Source organism: Sminthopsis crassicaudata, chromosome 4 (assembly GCF_048593235.1).
Source record: "Sminthopsis crassicaudata isolate SCR6 chromosome 4, ASM4859323v1, whole genome shotgun sequence".
NCBI lineage: Eukaryota > Metazoa > Chordata > Mammalia > Dasyuromorphia > Dasyuridae > Sminthopsis > Sminthopsis crassicaudata.
This window is the reverse complement of record NC_133620.1, coordinates 311,506,669-311,531,208: the sequence shown is the minus strand read 5'-3', so window position 1 is coordinate 311,531,208 and position 24,540 is coordinate 311,506,669. Positions and strand designations below refer to the sequence as shown.

At 34.4% G+C, this 24,540-nt stretch overlaps 1 protein-coding gene across 2 annotated transcripts in view; it reads right to left on the bottom strand.

The window, feature by feature from the left end:
• Nucleotides 1-24,540, bottom strand: part of GAS7 (growth arrest specific 7) — a 270,755-nt gene that overhangs the window by 126,889 nt on the left and 119,326 nt on the right. The gene's annotated exons all lie outside the window — the stretch shown is intronic.

Genomic DNA, 24,540 nt, shown 5'->3' with positions numbered 1-24,540 from the left:
TTTCCTCACAACCATCATGAGAGATAAGTGTTATCTGTTTTACAAAATGGATAGCTAGAATTTGCAGAGTGCTTTAAGATGTCAAATAAAATAATTATCTCATTGTATCTACACAACAATCCTGGGAGTTGGATGTTATTATTAGCTCCATTTTACAGATGAGGTTTAGTCACTATGCACTTGCTCACCTGTGTCTTAGCTTACTTGTACCTTTTTCCTAGATGGAGTGACTTCCCATTTGATTTCTACCTAATGAATCCTTCAAGAGTTAGCTGAAATGGTCTATCTTATAAACCAGGGTTTATTAAACATTTACACTTTCTTTTTGCCTGAGAAATTTTTACATGATCCTTTGTATATAGCTATATAAATCAAAAATTTACTGAAATAAATCATAATTTCATGACTGCCACATTCAGTTACAAGACCCCAAGAGGTCACAAACTACTATTTAAGAAGTTGGATTCTAAATAATCTGGGACTCCAAAAGGAAATGATTTTTCCTTTTTTATTCTTGAAGTTTTATATGTTGTTTTTTTTTTTTTCCCTTTCTGGTTCCTTTTCCTTCCCTTACTTTATATAGTGCCTCTATCTATTCCTCATATCATTCCCCATAGCAGAGTGCCTATAAAAATAATTATTTGTCAAATTTCTTATTTAATTATATTTCTATATTTATACTGGGTTTCTGAATGTTATGCTTTTTAATATCCTCCTTATGTCAGAGCTTTGGCTTACTGTCCTTATTTTAATGTGGCATAGTTGGTAGAGAAGCCAATCTCAGAGTCACGAAAATGAATTCAAGTTTCAATTCCATAATATTGGTAGTATGACCCTGGATAAGTCACTTAACCCTTTAGTGCCATAGGCAGCTCTCTAGAATTAATATGTTGCAGATGAGCTGAACATAAGTTTTCTAAAAGTAAAAGAAAATCAGTTTGATATTGTTCTTAATTGCCTTACTGGGAGATGTACCTGTTAGGATTACTAAGTGAGAACTCAGGTTGTCTGGACAGTGACAAGGTGAGAATTCAGGTTTTCTGGACAATTACAAGGTGAGAACTCAGGTTGACTTGATAGAGGGGGCAAGCTCATTGGCTGGGGTGGTTCTTCCCAGAAGCCCTTGCATTATCCCACGCCCATTCTCTGGGAGGATAAAAGAGACAGCACTGGGCCTGGAGAGCAGATCGGCCTGGAGAAGGATAAGAGCTGGAGGAGATTCAGAGCCAGGATTCAAGAAGAGGGTCTCTGCATTACATCAGGCCTGACGGGGCTCTCTGCAGGAAGGGAAGTCACTTCTAGGGACAAGAGTTAACAGCAACTGCCTGGAGACAACGGTTCACTACAGGAAGAAGAATCTGTCTGAGAGATTTGAGTAGAAGACACAGCAGATCTCTTCCCAGAGAGTGAGCGTGGGATAATGCAAGGGCTTCTGGGAAGAACCACCTCAGCCAATGAGCCTGCTCCTTCCATCAAGTCAACTTGAGTTCTCACCTTGTAATTGTCCAACCTGAATTCTCACCTTGTCACTATCCAGACAACCTGAGTTCTCACTTAGTAATCCTAACATGTACCCATCAGAAATACTCAAGTGGAAGATAGCTAAAAGAAAAGGATTTTAAATATATTAGAAAACAACAACTTAATATAACATGGAGAAAAAGTAGAAGAATGCCTAAGATTTATTCTCTCTTTCTCAGTCCCTGAATATTGAAGTTTGGAAGTAAAGTTATTTCCCAATCATATTAAAGAAAAATGACTAAATCTATGGGATACTAAATAAAATCAGAGAGAAGTGGCAGGTAGTTCAGCATCGATCTAGTAAAATTGCCTCTCTGTACAGATAACAAAACTAAATTTCAGAATGTTTCAATGATCTCTTCAGGTAACTCAGTGAATAAAATATTGAGCCCTGAATCAGGAAGGTCTTGTAATCATGGGCAAGTCTCTTAATTCCTAGCTATGTCAGTTTCATCATCTATAAAATGAGAATAATAATAGCACCTATCTTCCATGTTTGTTTTGAGGATTAATTGAAATAATAATTGTTAAGTCCTTAGTATGGTGCCTGGTAATAATAAACACTATGTAAATGTTAGCTATTGTTATTAAATGGGAAAAGAGGTTATAGGAAGGAATGTAGAGAGTTTGAATTTGATAAAGACAGCAGGAAAATGAAGTAAAATATACTCTGGCTTGACTTAGATGTAGTGTTCATTTTGAGAAATTCACCAATGGGGTGGAGATCAAGTATATGGGGTTAAGTTACCTGAGGTGAAGGATCAGTTTCTCCAATGTATGATTTATTCCTTCATTCATTTTTTCCTTCCCTTATCCATTCTAAGGATACTTCCAGCTCTATATAGATGATCTGTGATCTTATGAATGTGTCAAGGTCTAGCTGAACAATAAATAAAAAAATGTGGATGGGAATAGAGAACAATGACTACTAATAAAAGAGAGAAGAATGATTGAACTGGGAATCAGATGAGAACTTCTACTTCCCTTTGGTCTCATAGATTAGAAGTAGAATTAGACTAGAAGCAGAAAAAGAATAGTTTACTCACCAACAAGGACAACCTGTACTTGAATTGAAGCACTCTACTTCTAAAATAGACTCTATTTGCAACTATGTGTATAAGCTTGCCATTTTAATAGTACTCAAAATTTGCAAAAGAACAAAGAATTACTGATGCAACACATCTTGAAAAGTGTTCAAATTGGCCTTTTAAAGTGCTGTTTTTTGAGGAATGTGTAATTCAGCCTAAATCTTCAATTTTAAATAGAAAGAAAGACAAATCCATGTTTGAGTCTGGTCAAGTAAAGAGAACAGAGGCAGTGGAGGAGAAGCAGAATGCAAATAATTATAGATAACTTGTACTAAAAATGAGAAAAGAAAAAAGCATAAGAGAATAGGGCAAAGGAAAATACTAACAATCATAACTATAAATGTGAAGAGTAAATTTATGAAAAAGCTAAATCATAAAATAGTATCTAATAATTATTTTTAAAAGTTGAAATATAATGATTCATACAGAAAAAATAAGGAGACAAAGACTATTTCACTGTATTTGAAGTAAAAAAAAAACAAAACAAGAGAAGCACCCCTAATATCTGAGACTTGATTAAGACATAAATAGGCAAATTATATTATGCTTAAAAGCACAACAAATGATGAATATTATCACTTCAACACACACACACACACACACACACACACACACACACACACACACACACAGAGTATAGCACCTAAATACTTCTTGGAAATTGAAGAGGATATATTATATATCTTATATATGAGGATATAATATATATTTAAAATTTCTTAGCAGTATATGAAAATTTAAAAAATTAAATATATTACTGATAATAGTAAATAAAGAAATTACTGCTTAAATAATAATTTTAAGAACTGTTGGGCCAAAGAAGAAATCACAAAAACAACAATTAACTTCATAAAAGAAAATGACAACTATGAGATCACATACAAAAATTTTGAGGTATAGGATAAAACAATCCTTCTGAAACACTGTTATCCAAAAAAGAAAGTGAAAACCATATTTGAACATATAACCAGCATAGGAGAAGGGAGAAAGAAAAGTAACAAATAAAAAATCCTTTAATGGAAATAGAAATACTCAAAGTCAAAGAAGTAAAACAAAAATTTTGAAAGCAGTACATTGATTTGTTAGGAGGAGCTGCTTGTTTCTTTCTTTCTTTCTTTCTTTCTTTTTTTTTTTTTTTTTGGCTAAGGCAGTTGGGGTTAAGTGACTTGCCTAGGGTCATACAGATAAGAAGCTTTAAATGATTTTAACTCAGGTTCTCCTGATTTCAGGGCTGGTGTTTTATCCATTGTGCCACCTACCTGCCCCTGAAGCTGCTTGTTAAAAAAAAAAAAAAAAAAAAAAAAAGCAGCTAATTTGACTTTTAAAAATAAAAAGGAAAATCAAATTAACTATCAAAAATGAAAAACAAAAACAAAAAACAAATGAAAAAAAAATTACAATATTTTGCCCTATCATTTAGCAATAAAATTGACAACTCCAATGAATAGATAAAATGCACAGATTAATAGATAAGAAAGAGAAAACTTAATTTAAACTCAGAAAAAGAAATTGAAAAAACAAAAAACAAACTTGCAAAGAAAAAATCCAGAACTAAATGGATTTACAATCAATTTCTATCAAACAACAATCTTAATTATTAAATAAAATATAAAAATATAACAAAGAGACCCTACCAAAATTTTCCAAGTGCAAATATGGTTTTGATATCTAAATCAAAGAGAGATAAAATAAAACTACAGACTAATAATCAACAAACTTAATGAAAATCAATTCAAAAATAATAGCAAAAGAGATTTAAAATAAATCCAAAAGATTATCAGGTTGAATTTCTATTATTTCTATGTATTTCTATATATTTCTATAAGAAATATATGATTGTTTAAATATTAGAAAAATTATTAATAATAGTTAAAGTCATATGATAACATCAATAGATGCAAAACAGACTATTGGTAAAAACACAACACTCACCTCTATTGAAAACAGCAACAGCAACACTAAAAAAGTAATAAAGGAACCTTTGTCACATAAAATATATATAAAATAAATCCATATAAATCATTAGCATTGCTGTATTTTTAAAACAAAAATTAACAGGAAGAAAAAAAGATGTTCCCTACAAAATAACTACAGAATGTTCTATATTATATATATAGGAAAATTAATAGTATTTAGAATTTAAGTTTAGAATCCCAAAATTTCCTTTAAAAAATGCAGAAGACAAAAAAAATGAAGAATATTAGGCATTGAGATGATTTAGGAAGTAATTATAAGCACATTCTTGAAGCATATTTAGGCTTTGTATAAAATGTCTTCCCATTGTCTTGATCTATATATATGGCCACAGAACCCAGATGGTTCTGGAGGGGAGAGTGAGACGTGATCTTGCACTTAAATCCAATTAATTTAAATCTCACTTAAATCCAATTCATTTGCATGTCATGGTCTTCTTCAAGAACAAAGGACAAACAAAATCAACAAGATGTGTATTTATATTTAGGTCCCTGGCCTAAAATATCTCTTATAAAAATGCCTGCCATTTTACCATTAAATATTAATTTTTTGATACCCAAAAGCTTTGGGGTAGGAGTTCTTCCCAGGAATACATAATTGAAAATGCACACATACCTAGAAAATCCTACTTGAGATCTTAACTAGTTCATCACCAAGTAAAAGATCAAGATAGTTTTGGGAAGGAGAAGGGAGATCAAAGTGGAAATGACTAAAGACAAATGTGTCTTGTCTCATAGTTTGGTATTGATGGTAGAACTTTTCAAGTCTAAAATGTTTCTTGAGAGAATATTAAGGGCAATAGTATGCTAAACAACATATAAAGTCTTCTCTCACAACCCTCTTTTTTTCTTCTTCCTACATGCATTCCTTTTCATGTGAATTCAAAGACTGGGAAAAGAGGAAGTTCCTCAAGGTTTCTTCCCAGTAGGGACCACAAACTCTATTCTTCTAGTACTGATAATTTATCTCCCCATTTCAAAAAATATAGCAGCCAAGGTCTCAGTAGAAACCTGTCTTAATGGAAGAATGTAATGGGCTTGTTATCAGAAGATATGGACTTAATCACACCTCAGCTATTTATAACAAGTCTCATCTTGCACAAGTCCTTTTACTATTTGGAAACTTCACTTTGTTCCTCTGTAAAATGAGAAGATTGGCTAGAGAAACTGTCTCTTAATATTCCTTCCAAATCTAGCATTCTCTAATCTCAACTCAATTTCAAATCTAGCATTCTTCATTTTGAACTTTAAATTTCATCAAACATTAATAATTAATCAATAATGAATTGCCTGCAGAGTACAAAAGACCTAAAAGAATAAAACAATTTGATAAGAAGAAAGCCTCTCTATCATACAGCCTACAATCTAAGAGAGTGAGAAAGATTTGACCAATATTTAAAAAAAAAGTCACTTAAAAAAATCTTAAAAATACATAAGGCCCTAAGAAAGAACGGAGCAAATAAAAAGCTATGTGAGATACATAGGACATTTTAAGTCTCTTACTCCTTCTCAATTGGCAATGCTAATTATTACTTGAGAAACATTTCCTTATTGCTTCATGAGTAAATTTCGACAAGTCACTTCTTGACATTTCAGCTTGCAGTATGAATTTCAGTTAGATATGAGGATTTTTAAGGTTTCACATAATACTGATATTCCACATTCCTATTTTTGGATAAATTAAAATGTTGAACTTCCTGAGGATAATTTCAGGAGAACACTACTGAGATATTTTCAGTGGGAAAAGGATTCAATCTAGATGTCAGAGATTATGGATTCAAGTCTTTTGGGGGGGCCATTCCAGACCTAAATTTCAAAATCTGTAAAATAAGAGGCTTGGAACAAATGACCATTAAATCTAGGATTTCAATGATCCATTAAGGCAGAAAATCCATATGAACCTTGAGAAACAAGTCCTTCAATTTAATCTCTGTGACTACTCATTAATTAAGATTGCTTTCAAACTCCAGTTTATTTCCTCTAAAGCAAAGAGTCTCAATTCTCTTCTCAAGGTTCTTTTATTGTTATTCTTTACTACTTTTCCCTGATTTTTTTCAATAGTTTCTTAGGGACATAATGTCTTAAACTAGGCTTTTTAGAGTTTTAAGTCTCTCTAAGAGCAAATTTTAAATGTAAACACAGCAATCTGCATTAGATCATAAAGTTATTAATCACTGGTTTGATGACATGAAGTTATTATTTTTAAGTACTTCATATAAAGACCTGTAGCATAGAAAGGAAATTAATAGTGTTCTGTTTGGCTCCAGAGGTTAGTAATAGACATTAGCTAAATAAGCTCTTGACTATACATGGATGTTTACCATGTTAAAGATAACTATTTATTGTTATGATTCTTTAGTGTTATTTTTAATAGATATGTGTTATATTTTGTCAACAGCTTTTCCTACACCTATTATTATAATCATGTGATTTTTATTGTTCTTATTATTAACATACTTTATTATTTACCATTTTCCTAATATTGAACCAATTAACTCAGCATTTCTTGTAGAAATCCAAACTAATCATAGTATACAATCATAGTGAATTCTTTCTTATTTTTTTTGTATTGATATTAATTCTGTGAGACTTTAGTTTTTTGAACTTGATCTTGAACTTTTTTGCACTTGCTTATCATCTTTCTAGTCCCTAAAGTTTGTAACTTTGATGTCTTCGACTCATCCAGTAATTTGCCATTGTAACTTTTTTCTATTCAACATTTTTTTAATGCCTTCCCTTCTTTCCAATCATGAAGACATCAATCTAGTTTAGATCATTTATTAAATACTTGCCAAATGTTAGGCACTATGCTAAATGCTAGGGATAAAAATAGGGAAGAATATCCAATCCTTATACTCAAGCATCTTACAGTCCAATGGCAGAAGATAATATATAAAAGAAATCTGAAAAATGAATTCCAATATTTCCTCTCATTTAAGAGAGAAGTTGCCAGGTCTTGTGTGATTCTGAATGTAATTCTCTAATTCTTGAACTACATCATTTTGGAGGTTTGTGATATTTTTTTTTTACATAGGAGCTTTAAAATTTTGGTAATATTTGTGAGACTTTATGAGGGTCCTTTTAGGAAGTGTTAGGTAGATCTCTTCAAACTTTATTTTACCTCTGATTTTTTTTCCTGGATTTTAAAGCTTTCAAATAATTAAAATTATATGAACCAAGGTTGCTGAGACCTGAATATAGCTTTGTATTTTATACTGTAAACTAGATTTGCTGTAATCATACCCAGGTTCTTCTTTTACCCAGGCAGTCAGAAGGGAAAGTACCAGCAAGATGTAGTTTCAGTAATTCTTAATTTTTTTGATGTTGAAAGAGATTTCAGTCACTTAGCTTTCCCCAACATCTTTGTATCTTACAAATCATAGAACTACAATAAGAAAAATAAACAAGGCAATTCTTATAGGATCATGTATAGTATATATAGAGAATATTTCCCTGCTATTGGGAGGGAACATTTCATTATATTGTAAATATTTACTTCTCTGATTCAACTGTTTATTTGGAAGGCACAAGATTTGATATGTTTTTTCCCTGGCTACTTTCAATCTTTGACCTGGAAGCTCTGGAACTTGGCTATAATATTCCGGAGCTTTCAATTTGGGATCTCTTTTAGAAAGTGATATGTAGATTCTTTCAATTTCTATTTTACTCTCTAGATATGAGACATCAGATCAGTTTTCCTTAGTTTCTTGAAATATATCTAGACTCATTTTTGGATGATGAATTTCAGGTAGCCCAATAATTCTTAATTTGTCTTTCCTCAATCTATCTGCCAACTCAATTGTTTTATACTTTCTTCTACTTTAAAAATTCTTTTGATGTTATTTTATTGTTTCTTGGAGTCATTAGCTTCAACTTTCCCAATCGTAATTTTTAAGGAAATATTTTTTTCATCGAGCTTTTGTATCTCTTTATCTATCTGAGCAATTTTACTTTTTAAGGAAGTCATTTCTTCAGTGAATCTTTGTTCCTCTTTTTCCACTCGATATATTCTGCTTTTAAAGGAGTTCTTTTTAAAAGAGAATTTTGGCACCTCTTACCATTGTTTTTTAAGGTGTTATTATCTTCAGTATTTTGTGTGTTTGTGCCTCTTTCCCTAAGCTGTTAGTTTTCTTTTCACAATTTTTTTTGCATCATTCTCATTTCTTTTTCTAATTTTTTCTCTTCCAGGAATTCTTATTGTACTTGGATCCAATCAGCATTTTTCCTTTGAGGCTTTAATTGTAGCTATTTTCACTTTCTTGCCTTCTTTTAGGTGTATGTCATGATCTTCTCTGTCACTATAGTAGTTTTTTAAGGTCAAATTCTTTCTGTTGTTGTTATTGTTTGTTCATTTTTCCAGTTTATTTCTTGACTTTGAACATTTTGTTAAAATTGGGTGCTTTTAGCCTGGAGGTGGAGGACACTATTGCAAGTTTTAGGCTTATTTATGCTTTTGTTTTCAGAACAAGTTGTGGGAGGTCTGCAAATTTCTGGTGCTTTCAAGGTGGGATGATCTGGGCAGAAGTGGCCTATACTCTCATCTTTATCCAGCAAGGGTCCTTGCAGCCACAAGCACTAGTGCTTCTTCTCTGACTTAAAACTGGAACCGGGGACCCTTGTTTTCTTGTGATGGTCCAGAAGCATTCCTGTCCACTGAAAATGCAACCCAGAACTGCATAGAATCAATAGTTGCCAATCTGAACCCAGGTCCAATTCCCTCTAATGTTTCATGTTCTGATTTATATGTTTATCTCCTATGCCTGGTTCAAAAGTTTATCTTTTATGTCTTAGCTATATATATTTTGAAATAAAACCTCTGTTAGAACAGGGACTATCTTTGTTTTTTTCTTCATATTGTCAACACTTGTATAGCCCTTGTTGGCACAAAGTAATAAGTGCTTAATAAAAGTTAATCACCAACTGTCTCTTAGATAATTTGAATAGTATGTCCTGTAGTCATTAAAATTCAAAAATTTCAAACTACATTCTTTTCTCCCAAACTCTACTTTCTTCTGAATTTCCCTATTATTATCAAAGGTACCACCACTCTCCCAGGCTCCTAATCATGATATTACTCTTGATTCTCCCTTCATCTTCACTTCACATATACATTGTTACCAACTCTTGTCATTTTCACCTAGTATATATTCCCCTTTCCACTCATACAGGTACCACTTTTTCCAGATCCTCATCACTTCTTAATTAAACTCTTATAATGGCCTTTCATTTGGTCTACATCAAGTCTCTTCCCATTTCGATCTGTCTTCCATTCGGTTGCCAAAGTAATTTTCCAAAAGTGTTGGATATCGTCCTACTCAACAGATTCCAGAAGTTTTCTGTAATTTTCAGGATCAAATATAAAATGCTCTATTGAACTTTCCAGACTTCTTATCTTTTGCTACCTTCCTTGTTCTTTATGATGCAGTGATATTATCCTTCTTGCTGTTCCTCTCAAAGTACATCCTATTGGGACACCATGCTATTTCACTGATTGTTCCCTATTGCTGGGACAGCATTCACTCATCAATTTTAACTCTTCCTTTCAAATACCAACAACTATAATCCCACATACAGCATTGAGTCTTTTCAAGTCTCTATAACTGCTCCCCTTGACCCAATCCTACTCTGTACAAGTGTCATGACTTTGAAATTATGTATAAATATTTACATCATGTCTTCTCCATTAAAATGTAAGCTCCTTGAGAACAAGAACAGTGTTTTTGTTTTTATGTTTAGTCCTTAATACAATGGATGACATATAATCTTTATTTTCATGACTGTAGAAAGTTTTCTGTGTCTCAATACTGATGAATATCTGCAAATGTCCTTCAAGTAACAATCTTAGAGAGTATCTCCAAAAATCTCTCAAGAGTGTCAATTATCATTGTTATGTTGAGGATGTTCCAATCTCTCTTCTGACTTCCAGAGTTGTATCTCCATCTACCAAATGGGTAGATGGTAGATACCATTTTGGGTAGATACCAAATATCCCAAACTAGTTACCTTACATATATATCTTAATAATAACATCTTTGAAAGAGAATTTATCTTTTCTTCCATCACTCCTCAACATTTCCTCATTCTCAAGCGCACCACTGTCTTCCCAGTCACTTAAACGTCAAACCAGGTATGCTTACTTCTCCCACCCCTCTTCCTATGTTCAATCATTTGTCAATGCCACCAACATTGAACACCTGACACCTGGAGAATTGCAATGATCTTCCCATTATTGTCCTTCCTGCCTCAAATATCTTACCACTCCAGTTCATCCTCCACTTAGCTGTCAGTGACTGTCCATCCTTCTCTCCCTCCTTCTCTTCCTTTTTTCCTCCCTCCTTTCCTTCTTTCCTTCATTTATTTTCCTTTCCCTCTCTCTCTCCCTTCTTTCCTCCCTTTTTTCCTTCCTTCCCTCTCTCCCTTTCTCCTTCCTTACTTTTCTATCTTTCCATTTCTCTTTTCCTTCCCCTGCTAAAATTCCATTTTCCATAAGAAGTTTTTCCTGATAACACTTAATGCTAGTGACTTCCCACTGCTGATTACTTGCAATTTATCCTGTTTAATTTTATTTGCTTTCATGTTGTCTCTCCCATTAGACTATTAATTCTTGAGAACAGGGACTACCTTTGATTTTCCAGTCCTCAATTTAGGGTCTGGAACATAGTAGGCACTTAATAAATGCTTATTGACCAGACTTACTGACAAAGTTAAATACTTTTCTAGCAACAGGACATAGTAAGTATAGCACCAGAAGTGAAATCTGTTTTATGAATCTGTTCACAATTATCTGAAAGGTAAGTTTTCATATCAAGGTCAGAAAATTAATGATATTTCATACAATGTCCTAAAGAGCTATTTCTTCCAATCTTTCTTCTAATTTGGGAATGTTGATTGCTGACACTCTGAATCCAGTAGCTCCTGCTTCTTCTTTAAGTCTTTCCATAAGCCAAAAAGCAATAAAACTAAGTGTTAAAAAATATTCTACAGATTAAAATGATGAAGCCAAAAAGTTCAATCCAGATATTCTTTCTCATAAAAGTTTTGAGTTTTCTTTAAAAATAATGTTCTCACTGGTTTAGAAATTACTTCTTAGGACTTAGAGTCATGAAACCAAATCAGCCCTAATGCAAAATGTAGCTTGAATTATTCAGATAATTTGATCTTAGTGAAAATTACAGCTTCAATAAAAAGTGAAATCAAGTTGAAAAAACACCTCTTACTTTCTTCCATCTGATTGCTTTTTGGCTGATTGATCATGTAATCCCTTTCTACCATCTGATTGCTTTTTGGCTGATTGATCATGTCTTAATATTGAATTTCTAAAGACTCTCTGGATGTAACCTTGGCTGCTATCATGCCCCACCTGGGGTCCTGAAGCTGGGTCCTACCTCTCATTTCCCTGGGTCAATCTACATTCTGAGGCCCAGTGGAAGCCTTGGTTGCAGTTTGGACAAAGGGTTTTGGGTCTTATTCTCTCACTGTATCTCTCAGGTGTCCTATTTTTCCATGTTGAAAGCATCAACTTGTTTCTCTAGAAGTCCCTTGTCAAGAGGGACCCTGTCTTCCCTTGTTCATCATAGTCTGAATATAATAAGCACATATGCCCACTGTGGCACAGTGTCTTATGATCTCCTCTAAAATAACATCTTTGTGTAGTTCCTATATAATTCTTCTGCAAACCTCATTAGCATTTTCCTTAACCAGTTGTCTTATCATAATTCTTGTAGCTGCATGGTTCTTGTTACAGCTGTTTGCAAATGTCTCACAAAATCAGCAAAAGGTTCATTGGGACCCTTGCTCTATTTTTGTGAAGGCTTCCCCTTGAACTTTTCCTGGGAGGGAACCCCATGCTTTTATTGCAGCAGCAGCAACAGCAATTTGCTCATATGCTGCTATGGGGTAATTAATCTGTTATGAATTGTCTTTGTACCTGCTAGCTGGGCAAAAGTGATTTGTATATTAACTCTGGTTGGCCTATTTTGTTGGGCTTGTACCCTAAAGAGTTCACTATATTCTGAAAGTCACAACAAGTTTTGTCCATGTTCTAAACATGTCCTTGCTATAGATTTCCAATCAGTAGGGGTTAAAATTTCATAAGCCAAATCCTCTAGTAAGATCTTAATATAAGACAATGTAGCCCCATAAGTGCAACCCTTTTTCAAATTCTTAATGTTTTCCAGATCAAAAGGAGTGTATCTTCTCCTTTGTTGACCTGAAGAGTCAAGCTCTTCAATCACAAGGTATGCATTTATTTTTAAATCAGCTATATCTTGTCCTTCTTTTTTAGCCTTAACCAGTGCCTTTTGTAATCTAGTCAAAGGCTGCTTCATAGGTGGTGCTGATTGTATTACTGCCTCTTCCTCTCCTCCTTCTCCCTCCACCCATGATGAGTTAATTGAGGGGGGAGGGTCATGAGATGGAGAAAGCCCTAATGCCTTCTGCTGTGAAGCATCACACTCAGAATTGTACTTCTTTCTTGTCTAATTCTTCATCCTTTTCACTTAGTTTATCAATTTCCTCTCCCTCCTGCACTTTCTTCTTTTTCCTTATTCTATAACTTATATCATTTCCTAAAGCCAATTGTATTAAGTTATATGTATAAAGTGTTTCTTTGGAAATTGAGTCAGGTCCATTATCATTGTAGTATTCACATAGTTGCTCTCCTACTAATTTTCACTTGTCTGGATTTAATTATTTTCCTTAGAGAACCAAGGAGATGTGTATTGTAGTGTTTCTAAACATTAGATATACACCAATTATTATATCATTAGGAAGCCATTATTTGTTGTAGGATTAAATCAATGCTAAACTAAATTTAACCATTTTCTCCTCAATTCCACTTAGTACCACTTAGTACCTTGTTTCAAGTTCTGGTCCATAATACTGGTAGGTTTGCCTCCCTCAAGAGTTTCCCTACTTCAATCCATCCTCCATTAAGCTGCCAAAGTGACTTTCCTTAAGTGTATGTCTAATCATGTCATTCCATCAATAAAATCCAGTTGCTTTCCATTTCCTCTCCAGGATAAAAATCAAAATCCTTTTGGCATCCAAAGCCCTTCATAATCAAACCTCCCCCTACCTTATTTCCTGCCAAGTATTCTGATCTCCTGGCTGTTCCAAAACATTCTATCTCTTGGCTCCCAGCATTTTCTTTCATAGTCCTTCAGGCCTGGAATTTTCTCCCTCTTCAGCTCTGCTTCCTGGCTTCCTTCAAATGCCAACTAAAATTGCTCTTTTAAGGAAGTGGGTTTTTTCCCCCAACTCCTCTTAATTCTAGTGTCTTTTTACTCTTACTTTCCTACTTTGCCTGTATATATTTGCATATTTGTACACATTTACTTGTTGTCTCCATTTCTGCCCTGCCTCATTTGATTATGAGTTCCTTAATGATTATTTTTATTTTGTCTCTTTCTGTATCCTCAGTGCTTTAGTGCAATGAATGGCACATAGTGGTTACTTGATGTTTGTCAAGTGACAAATTAAGAGATGATTACTGACTGATTGATATAGTAAAACACCACTTCAACATTTCACATTTAAACCCATTTCTCGTTTTATATAAATTTATCCTATAGCCTTTGTGATCAAATGAATATCATGAGAGTTTTTTGTAAAGTTCTCTAGTTGGGTGGGAATAGGGAGTAAGAGTGTGGACATTATGAACCTTATCCTTCAAAGTACTGAATTTTGACTTAATTTCCAAGTAAAGAAGGGGGGGAAATCCTTGATTTTTTTGATATTAACAGTTGATTATTTAATAATAATTTCTCTCAGCCCAACAATAAATTCTATAACTTTTTTTTCTATAAGTTTTCCTCTAAACTGTGTGAGCATGACTTGAATGAAATGACTTATGGGATTTAGACTAATTTGTCACTCTCTCACAGTTTCCAGGTCATCAACAGAGAATTATTTACTATGGGGACAGTTTATATACTATAAAGGCACACAGGACTAGTTCTCTACTTTTGTCTCTGTAACTAATAAGCTTTGTGACTTCAAAATATATTCTTTGGGCAAGTACTATCTCATCTCTAAAATAAGGGAATGGGATCAAAATATCTTTAAGGTCCTTTTTAACTTTAAGATTATACAATAACTTCCTCAGAGGGTGGAAGAAGAAAATGGTCAAATGAAACAAAGAACTTTATCTCTCAATCCTAACTGAATTTCCCAAAGGATTCTATAAAGTGGCTTTAATAATTTAATCACTATGTAAAATCTTCCTCTGTCACAGACCTCCCATCCACCCTCTAATCTCTAGACTCCCTATAAGCTCAGGAATTTCATTCTGCATAGATACATATAATAAAATCCACATTTTGAAAATGAATATTAACAGAGTAATAACATGGTAATAGCAACCAACATACAATGACTCCTTCCTCACTGTAATTTTTTCAAATTCTGTTAAAATATTAAAAAAATTTGTTTAAAAGATTCACTGCAAAAACCTTACAAAAGAAGCTGGGATAGAACTGCAAGTTACTACACTACTAAGTATTCATTAGCATAATAATGCAAAGTAATTTTGGCCCAAGTAAGCATCTCCAAATGATGGTAACAATGCAAGTAATAGATATATTAGGTCAAGAAAAATCATCTAAGTGAAAAAATAACTTCCTTCCCTTTCCCCTTTCTAGCCTGAAGAAAGCTAGGGCAGGGTTATGCTCTCAAGAAAAAGCCAAAGGAACGAGCCCATTAGCAAAGTTTCTATTAGGAGGTATAGATAACCCCTTGGGAAGATCTAAATCTGCCACTAGGCATTTAACATTCAGGAGCTTGTGGGAGTAGGGCAAAAGTAAGAGAAAGCAAGCTAAAACCACCTGTTTCGTCGGAGCTCTCAAGACCAGATTGCCAACAGAAGCTACTGATTTGAGTCCTAATTAATTTAATTTAACAAAAAGTACAATTCAATAAGTATTACTGATTTTACAATGGGACTTTTGATTTCATTGACATAGGAAACTTCCTCCTCCAATATAATTGACATTTATAGAAGTTCTGACCTAGAGCATTTTTAAGGGGGGGAGGGTGTCTCAAATCATGAGTCAGATCTTCCAAACTTGAGTGAGGTCATGTGTCCACTATACCACCAACTCTCATTTATTAGACAGGCCAAGTTTAAGCAGCTAGATGGCACTGTGGATAAAGCTGGGCCTAAAGTCAAGAAGCCTCATCTTCCTGAGTTCAAATTTGACCTTAGCTTCTTACTAGCTATGAGATCTTGGACAAGGCATTTAATTCTGTTTCCTCATCTGTAAAATAAGCTGAAGAAGGAAATGATAAACAACTCCATTATCTTTGACAAGAAAATGCCAAATGGGGTCACAAAAAGTCAGACACAACTGAAAAACAAGAAAAAATTTAAAATCGCTTGCCAGGAATTTGTGTGATGATTAAAAACTGTTTCAATATGTAAGTCTTGGTAATGCAAGTTTTGTTAACATAAATTGTTTATTTTTAAATAAAATTATATTTTAGTGGGAAATAAAAAAGCAAATTCAGTATAAAAACATTATACAATACTTTTTTTTTTTTTTTAAACAAAAGTGTTTTTGTCAATTCAAGACACTGAGCTCTTAAAGAGTTCCTTTCAGTCAACTGCCCTAATAAATGGCAGATGTCCCAATGTGGTCACCAAGTGTACTGGTTATCTCTATGACATCTTTTTGCATCCTAGTTATTTCCATAACAAAAACACCATCCAAATTCTAATAATTTGGTACCTGAATGCGCTAACATAGTGAAAATAATAAAAATAACAAGAATAACAAACATCACATGGTATTTTAAAATTTGCAAAATTATTTACAATACATAATCTCATTTATCAACTTTTTATGTTTACCCTAGGAGATAACTCCTATTTTTATTCCCATTTTATAAAGGAAGAAGGTGAGAGGCCAAGCGATATGTCACCTAATATAATATTTATCTTAGGATTTAAACTCAGGTCAAATCTAAGTTTCTATCTACTTATACCATTGCTGCCTCAATAGAGCAATTATCTATGATATCTTTATTGAAGTAAGCTCCTATTTTAATAATTCCCATGCAAAAACAGATTGACTTAAGATAATTTCTAAATTGTTTCTTCTTAACACAGAGGTTAAGTCACTTGCTCAGAGTCACACAAGTATAAGATTTGGATCCCACTCTTCTTAATTCCAAGTCCAGCATTTTCTACACTATTCCTTGCTGCTTTTTAGGCATTTGGATTCATCATAAGAACTAAAATGTTAATCCTAACACTTTACATTTTGTAAAGGCCTTTCCTCACCTTTCCTTCCCCTCTCCCTCCAGTTTTATCATCTCCATTTTACAGATTTAGAAACTAAAGTTTAGAGGGATTAAGCTAAACCTATGTTATTAAGCATTTGGGACAAGACACAAAGCTACACCTCTCTATTTCAAATTCATGCTCTACCCATTATACCCACCCTCTCTATTACAATAAAGAAAAAAAAATGAAACACGTCTCCTGCTTCCAGTCTTCCCTTTCTACCCAACAACAGTTAAAGGACTAAATGATTTAGTTACCATTCATAAAGCTCCAGTGGCTTCCATTCACATCTCAGGTCAAATTACTGACAGTTTCTTCACAAGCACTTTCACCAGTTGGCACTAATATTTTAGCATTCTCATCGTCTTCAGTTCTCCATTGTGGATGTGCAAACTCAATCATGTTCCCCAACATCTGACTTTCTTCTGATTAGTCCCTTCCCAAACCTGGAATGCCCTCTTATTTTCTCTCCTAATCCCGCCTACTCACATCAACTCTTCTTTTTGAGTTTTTGAGGAACCATGTCCAGGTCCCTCTTCAGGATGGAATGTGTATCGTGTTGTATAGCTAGAAGGATTTTTTTTTTTTTTTTTTTAATATTTTTAGGGCGTGTGCTCTATAAACTTGTGGAGCTTGTATTACTTGTATCTCCTATTTACTCACTTTGACAGATAATGGGCACTTAATCTGTAGTGCTTTCTGCTCCTTTAATAGGACACTCCATCACAAATTCCCCCCCACCTCCCTCCTCCAGGTTTTGGATGGATTGTCTCCTATGCCAACAACGTTTTGCTGCCTCACTTCTAACTTCTTTCCCTGACTTCCTTCAAGACTCAGCTCCAAACCTTCCTGCTCCTGCTAGCACCTTCTCCTTTCAGATTATCTTCCACATACTATATGCTATATGCATTTTATATGTATGTGCCTGATTATTTATATGAATCTCTCCAATTAGTATGTGAACTCCTTGAGGACAGGGTCTTTTTTATCTTTCTCCATATTCTGAGATCGGCACAGTGCCTGGTACATAATCCTTATTGCCCATTTTAACTCTTTAAATACTAACCAATTCTGTCTCCAGAGAAGCATCTTGTGTGAGGCTGTAGCTTTTAAATTAAGTGGGAACTTTCTTGGTCACAGAAAAAAGATCTATTTCAGTGATGCTAGAATGACACTTGGATTAGACAGGGCCCTCTTTCTGAACAGGGAAAAGCACTTTATCCCAGAGACACAACCAAGTATCTCAGAGCTTCTTTCATGTTCATACTGAGAAACAGCAATTATCACCATCATCTCTACCACTAAAATCCCCAAATGAAGCATTTTTCTGCATATGGTTCTGTGCAGGGCATCCTAAACAATCTGTTAGACTGTTTCTAACCTCTGGAAATGCTTTTTGCCATTTCTTCCATCTATAAATTTAAAATATATACTATGTTATATCATTGAGTTGTGCCAGACAAAACCTTTTCTCCCCTCTATTTCTCAAACTACAACTCCTCCTTTTTAACTCCTTCTACCTCTCTTACATTTCTCTTACTCCCTTTCTTCCTTCTTTATTATCAGTACTACTGCTTAGCCCCACCCACAGCCTATTGACTGAAGGAAACAATCGTCCTACTAAAGAAATTCAACTTCAACAACCCAGGTTTAAGGGTTTTATTTTCTTTCTTTAAATACCTTACTTCTGTTATTCATGTACTTTTGGCAGTAAAGAGATAAAGAATAGAGATAACAATAAAGCTCAAGAAAGAGCTTGATTTACCAATGAGAGAATAGTGAGGGGTGGCTGCTGACTGAGAGCAAAGAAGCACCTTGGTTTTGTTTGGAGTCCCCAAACATCTGACTTTAGCCTATGCAGAGGCTGACTACACAGGCTACTTGTTTCCTTCCCCACAGCACAATTTGAGGGAAATGAAGCAAGAGGCTCCTCAGGGTCAGGACTCTGTGAACCACAGAGGATGTCTCTGTGGCTTTTCTAGTCGTGTCTCTTTCACAGAATTAAATGCATTGCACAGTTCCTTCAAAATCTATTCCAATTCTTGTTAGGAAATCAAACGACTCATTCTGACTTTCCAGATGTGAAGCTTCTGGAGGCACATTTTTTTTTTTTTTTTTTTTTTTTTTGCCTTTGTTCAACTTAAAAAGTTGGGTTAAGTCACTGAAAACAATGCTCAGGCTTGTGGCAGTGACCACTTGAGCCTCCCGCCCCTGGGTTCTGAGACAAAGGCTGCTTTGTGTGCTGTGCTTTGGGAAGAGAATCCTTGGCCCTTCACCAGCCCTGTCTGTCGTAAAGGAGAATGCTTTAATTTCTAGTCAGCCCCCACAGCCAAAACTGCAAGCCAGAAAGAGCAAAGCATGATATGCTTCCAGGATAATTACCATCCTGGGTCAGCTTGGTGCTGGGTTGATTGGCTGGCTGGAAAGCAGGTGTTGCCTAGACTAAGTATCAAGATCACCTGCCCGTACTTTCTTCCCAATATCATTAAATTTCATGTAAGGGAGTATGCCAGTAGGCACAGAGGGCACACCAGCAAATCTTGAATGCCTCGTGCATTTTGACTGCAATTTTTTCCAAATAATTTGATTTTTCAGACAAGCTACATTTTAATTAAAAAAAAACACACATTAAATTATTAATCTGTAGGACTAAGATTAAGCCCTTCTTTCAAATTCCAACCTCAGATCTTCACTTTCTGTGTGAACCTATGTCACTGCCTCTTTGCTATTCTGTGAACAAGACCGTTCATTATTCAGCTCCCAGTATTTTCTCTGGCTGAACTTTATGCCTGGAATGCTTTCCCTACTTATATTTGCCTCTTGGCTTTTCTGGCTTCTTTTAAGTCTCAACTAAAACCCCATATTCTACAGAAAACTTTTCCCAATCCCTTAATTCTAGTGCTTCCCCCTCTGTTAATTATTTCCTATTTCTTCTCTATGCAGCTTGTTCATACATGTTCAAAACTGAAACAAACTCCAACTGGAGAGGGTAGAGGTTGGACACTGGAGACTCCTCCTTAATCCTCTGTCATTTAAGGAGGGCACTCAAGAATTCATCTCATCATCTCACACCTTAGCTAACCATAATTCATCATTCTGCAAGGTGAAATCAACACTGAAACACACCTCCTCAGGTCCTTCCCCAATCTGCTACAGAACTTCACATCCCCAGCGAGGTAACCTTTTCCCCCTTTCAGCACTTAAAAAAAAAAAAAAAAAAAAAAAATATATATATATATATATATATATATATATATATATATATATATATATATATATATGTTGTCATCTTTATTAAGTTGCAAGCTTCTCCAAAGCAGAAATTGTTTTCTTTGTTTCCTACAATGCCCAATGTATTCCACATTAGCAGAGTGCCTAACATAATAAATATAATAATAAATGTTCATTGAGTAGCTGACTAAACCTATGCTCTTATAACCCATGATGAATCTTTCTTCCTCACCTCATAACCGACTGCTAGATCCACAAGCTAGTTCCTGAGCTTATGGCCATGAAGGACCAGTCTTTGGCATTGGTTTCTCTCCTTTAGGCACGTCATGCCAGCCCAGCATCCATACTCTTCATGTAAGCCTTCATATCTCAGGCAGTATTACATACTTTGACCCGTTTGAAAGCCTTCTCAGTCTTTAATTCTGCCCATTCTTTTCCTCCTTCCCATGACACAAAATTACTTTTAAACTAACAGTTAGTTCAATAAACGGATAGGTGACAACGTAGTACCCTTCATGGTTAAATGGTACATTTTTTATCTAAATTCTCTGAAGACTGGATGCCAAATGGGTGACAGTAGAAAATTTCAGTCACCACAGACAACCAGGGTGTCAAGCCTTTCTATGTATTAAAGAGCTTTAAAAGCAAATTTGGAGATAACTGTATCTCATCTGCTACAAAAAAACAAATAAATAAAATCTGCCAGTGAGGAAGCACATGAACATAGCATCTAGCCTATAGTTAAGAAGACCCAAATTCAAATCTGAGTAACTAGTTATATGACCTTTTTCTGTTTTCCTTCTCTGTTAAATGGGAATAATAATAGCATCTACCCTACTTCCCAGGATTGTTTTAAGGATCAGAGATGATATTTGTAAAGCACTTAGCACAGTTCCTAGCATATTGTAACTTCAATGTAAGTGTTAGCCTTTATTATCTTCTTCAATATTATCAGAGAACCAGTTAAATTAATTATTTACATTAATAGGGAACAAATAAAGTTCAACTGTCAAAAACTTAAAATTACTCAAAGGCAGAAACTTTTCTAAGTCTTTCAGAATTTTTAAAAGAAATGTTATAACTTGAGTTAAATAAAATTAATACTTCTTTATCCTGAGAAAATCTGTTTTTGTTGATTTTTCTTCATTTGAAGTTATCCAATCTAATTCAATTAGAATAGAATATGCCTCAGGGCATATATTCAGTTCTGGTCTCTTGACATTTGCTTTGCTAATCTATCTGTTTCAAAAGATTTAACATTATCATTGGTTATAAGTGACACTAAATGGCTTTCTACCTTGCTTATTTATCTATAAATAGGCAAATTTCAATGGACCTGAATTTATATGTAGAATGCACTAGCAAACCTGTAATCAACATCCATTAGACTAACATAAAATGATTATAAGGTTAATTTTCCAGCTTTATGAAAATCTGAACTACATCACCATTCTATTATTCCTTAATTTAGTTTTATTGAATTGTGTTTAGTTAGGCATCCAAAGAAACTTCATTATGAATTATTTATTGTTCTCTATAGACTAATTACATTTGTCCTCTAATTATTAATAGTAAAGAAAACACTGTATAAGGTAGTTTATTTATTATTGTTAGCTGTGGTTGTAGGAAGTTTTGAGATGGGGGGAGGTCAATGTGAATGTGAGAGGAGGTGTGTATATGTTGAAAAATGAATATGTCCACTAATACACTGTTGGTGGAGTTGTGAAAGAATCCAGCCATTCTGGAGAGCAATTTGGAATTATGCCCCAAAAGTTATCAAACTGTGCATACCCTTTGATCCAGCATTGCTGTTATTGGGCTTATATCCCAAAGAAATACTGAGGAGGGGAAAGGGACCTGTATGTGCCAAAATGTTTGTGGCAGCTCTTTTCGTAGTGAGCTAGAAACTGGAAAATGAATGGATGTCCATCAATTGGAGAATGGTTGGGTAAATTGTGGTATATGAAGGTTATGGAATATTATTGCTCTGTAAGAAATGACCAGCAGGAGGAATACAGAGAGGCTTGGACAGACTTACATCAACTGATGCTGAGTGAAATGAATAGAACCAGAAGATCGCTGTACACTTCAATGCTGTATGAAGATGTATTCTGATAGAAGTGGATATCTTCAACATAAAGAAGATCCAACTCACTTCCAGCTGATAAATGATGGACAGAAACAACTACATCCAGAGAAGGAACACTAGGAAGTGAATGTAAATTGTTAGCACTACTGTCTATCTACCCAGGTTACTTATACCTTCGGAATCTAATAATTAATGTGCAACAAGAAAATGGTATTTACACACATATATTGTATCTAGGTTATATTGTAACACATGTAAAATGTATGGGATTACCTGCCTATGGGGGGGAGGGAGTGGAGGAAAGGGGGGATAATTTGCAAAAATGAATACAAGGGATAATGTTATAAAAAAAATTACTCATGCATATATACTGTCAAAAAATTATAAATAAAATTTTAAAAAATGAATATGTCCAAAGTATATTAGTAACAAAAAGGAAGGAAAAGAATTATTGTATAATAATTCCTTATATTTTCAAAATATTTCCGTATTATAAACTTACCAGCTTATTCCTTTGAGAATCTCCTGAATTTTAGTAGCCAAGTGAACATTATATCCTGAGTTTGTAGTTTGAGAAGATAATCTCCTCAAATTGTCTAAGTATGTGCTCCAAGGGCCAATTTAATCAATATGGGGCTCAATTTCATTCATATAGCATCTAAAGGTTTACAAAGCACTTTTCATGTAACACTCTATACTAGATCATTCAAGGAAATAGACCAAAATGCAATAAATAGTCTTTACCCAAGAGGAGCTTAAAATAAAGCTGGAGAAGAGAATATAAATACAATGAACCTTGTGCTGAGAAGTAGTGATGGATGGATATAAAGGGCAGGTACTTAAGGCTCAGTATTATTGATTTAGTTCTTCAACAAGGTGTTAACTCAGTGGAACTGATAAGACAATGGTTATCTAGTTTAGTATGATTGATTTAATCTTACAACAAATAATGGTTCCCTTGTGAAATAATAATTGGTTTATACTCAGTATTCTGCAATGATGTAATTGTAATGGAAGATATAAACTAGGGACAAACTCAACCAGAGGGAGACTGTCATAGTGGTCCTTCTCCATTTCTCCACTAAGACCAAGTCCCATCTGAAGGCCCTCCAGAAAGACCTCCAGGTCCCAGGTGAAGGAGACAGACTGTGAAGGGGATAATAAAGAATTTGGACTTTATCCCTGGCTATTTTCATGGTGATTATTCTGCTGAAAACAAGGCTGGTCCTGAGACTTCCAGAAAGCTAACCAGAGCATTTCAGATGGAGAACTAGTCCTGAACCTTACATGCTTTTTTTGGCTATGAAACCTTGGGCAACTTACATAATCTCTCAATGTTTCAGGCAATTTTTAAATTTATCAGAGCAATTACCGATTTATGTGGGTATAGAAAGGCTCTCCACTAAAGAGAGCCCAATACCTGTGAAATCATAGGTCTTGACTGGAGGCAAAAAATAATACCTTGTGAAATAAAGGAAGGTTGGTTAGAAGGTAAAAAGGAAAAAAAAGGAAACAAGGAAGACTTTTAATTTAGCATCTACTATGTGCTAACCAACCACTCACACTACTATGTACTTAACAAATATTCACTATTACACTTTATCCTCAACAACCTAGGGAGATAGATATCATTATTTTTCCCACTTTATAATCAAGGAAACTGATGCAGGCAGAAAAAAAATGAATTTTCTAGGGCCATATATCTAGTAAATATCTGGGACAGGATTTGAATTCAGGTCTTCCTGACTCCAAGCCCAACACTCTATGCACTATATTACCTATCTACCTATCTACTATGGAGAAAGCTTCCTCATTTGGAGTTCACAACATTGAGAATCAAATAAATAATGCAATAAGACTTTCCAGAGTTGAGAGGAAAAGATCCTTAAATAAGGATGGCACTGGAACATTCTTGAAGAGGGTAAGATTGAGATAATGTAAAAAGCAAGTGGAATTTCCAAAAGAACGAGTGAAGTAAATTGTGAGAGGAAGAGAAGAAATAGGATATCATGGATAGGCACCAAGTGTGTTCATGAATTATTAATGAGAAATACCCTAGAAAAGTGGGTTCAAATTAGAGAGGATCATGCATACCATACGAAGCTAAATTTCAGGTAACTTGTGGAAAATGAATTGGATAAGAGATTATTGGTCCAAGAATAAGGTTAGAAAATCCTCAACTAGTAATAGTGACAATTGGAAGGAAAAGGAAGATATTGAATGGAAGAAAAGAATGATGTGAGTGAATGAATGAATGAATGAAATAAAAAAGAAAAGGACTTCAAGATTTCCAGTCTTCAAGGTTGACTAAGAGAATGTCCCTCAAATGGCAAGTGTAACAGGGGAACAATTTAG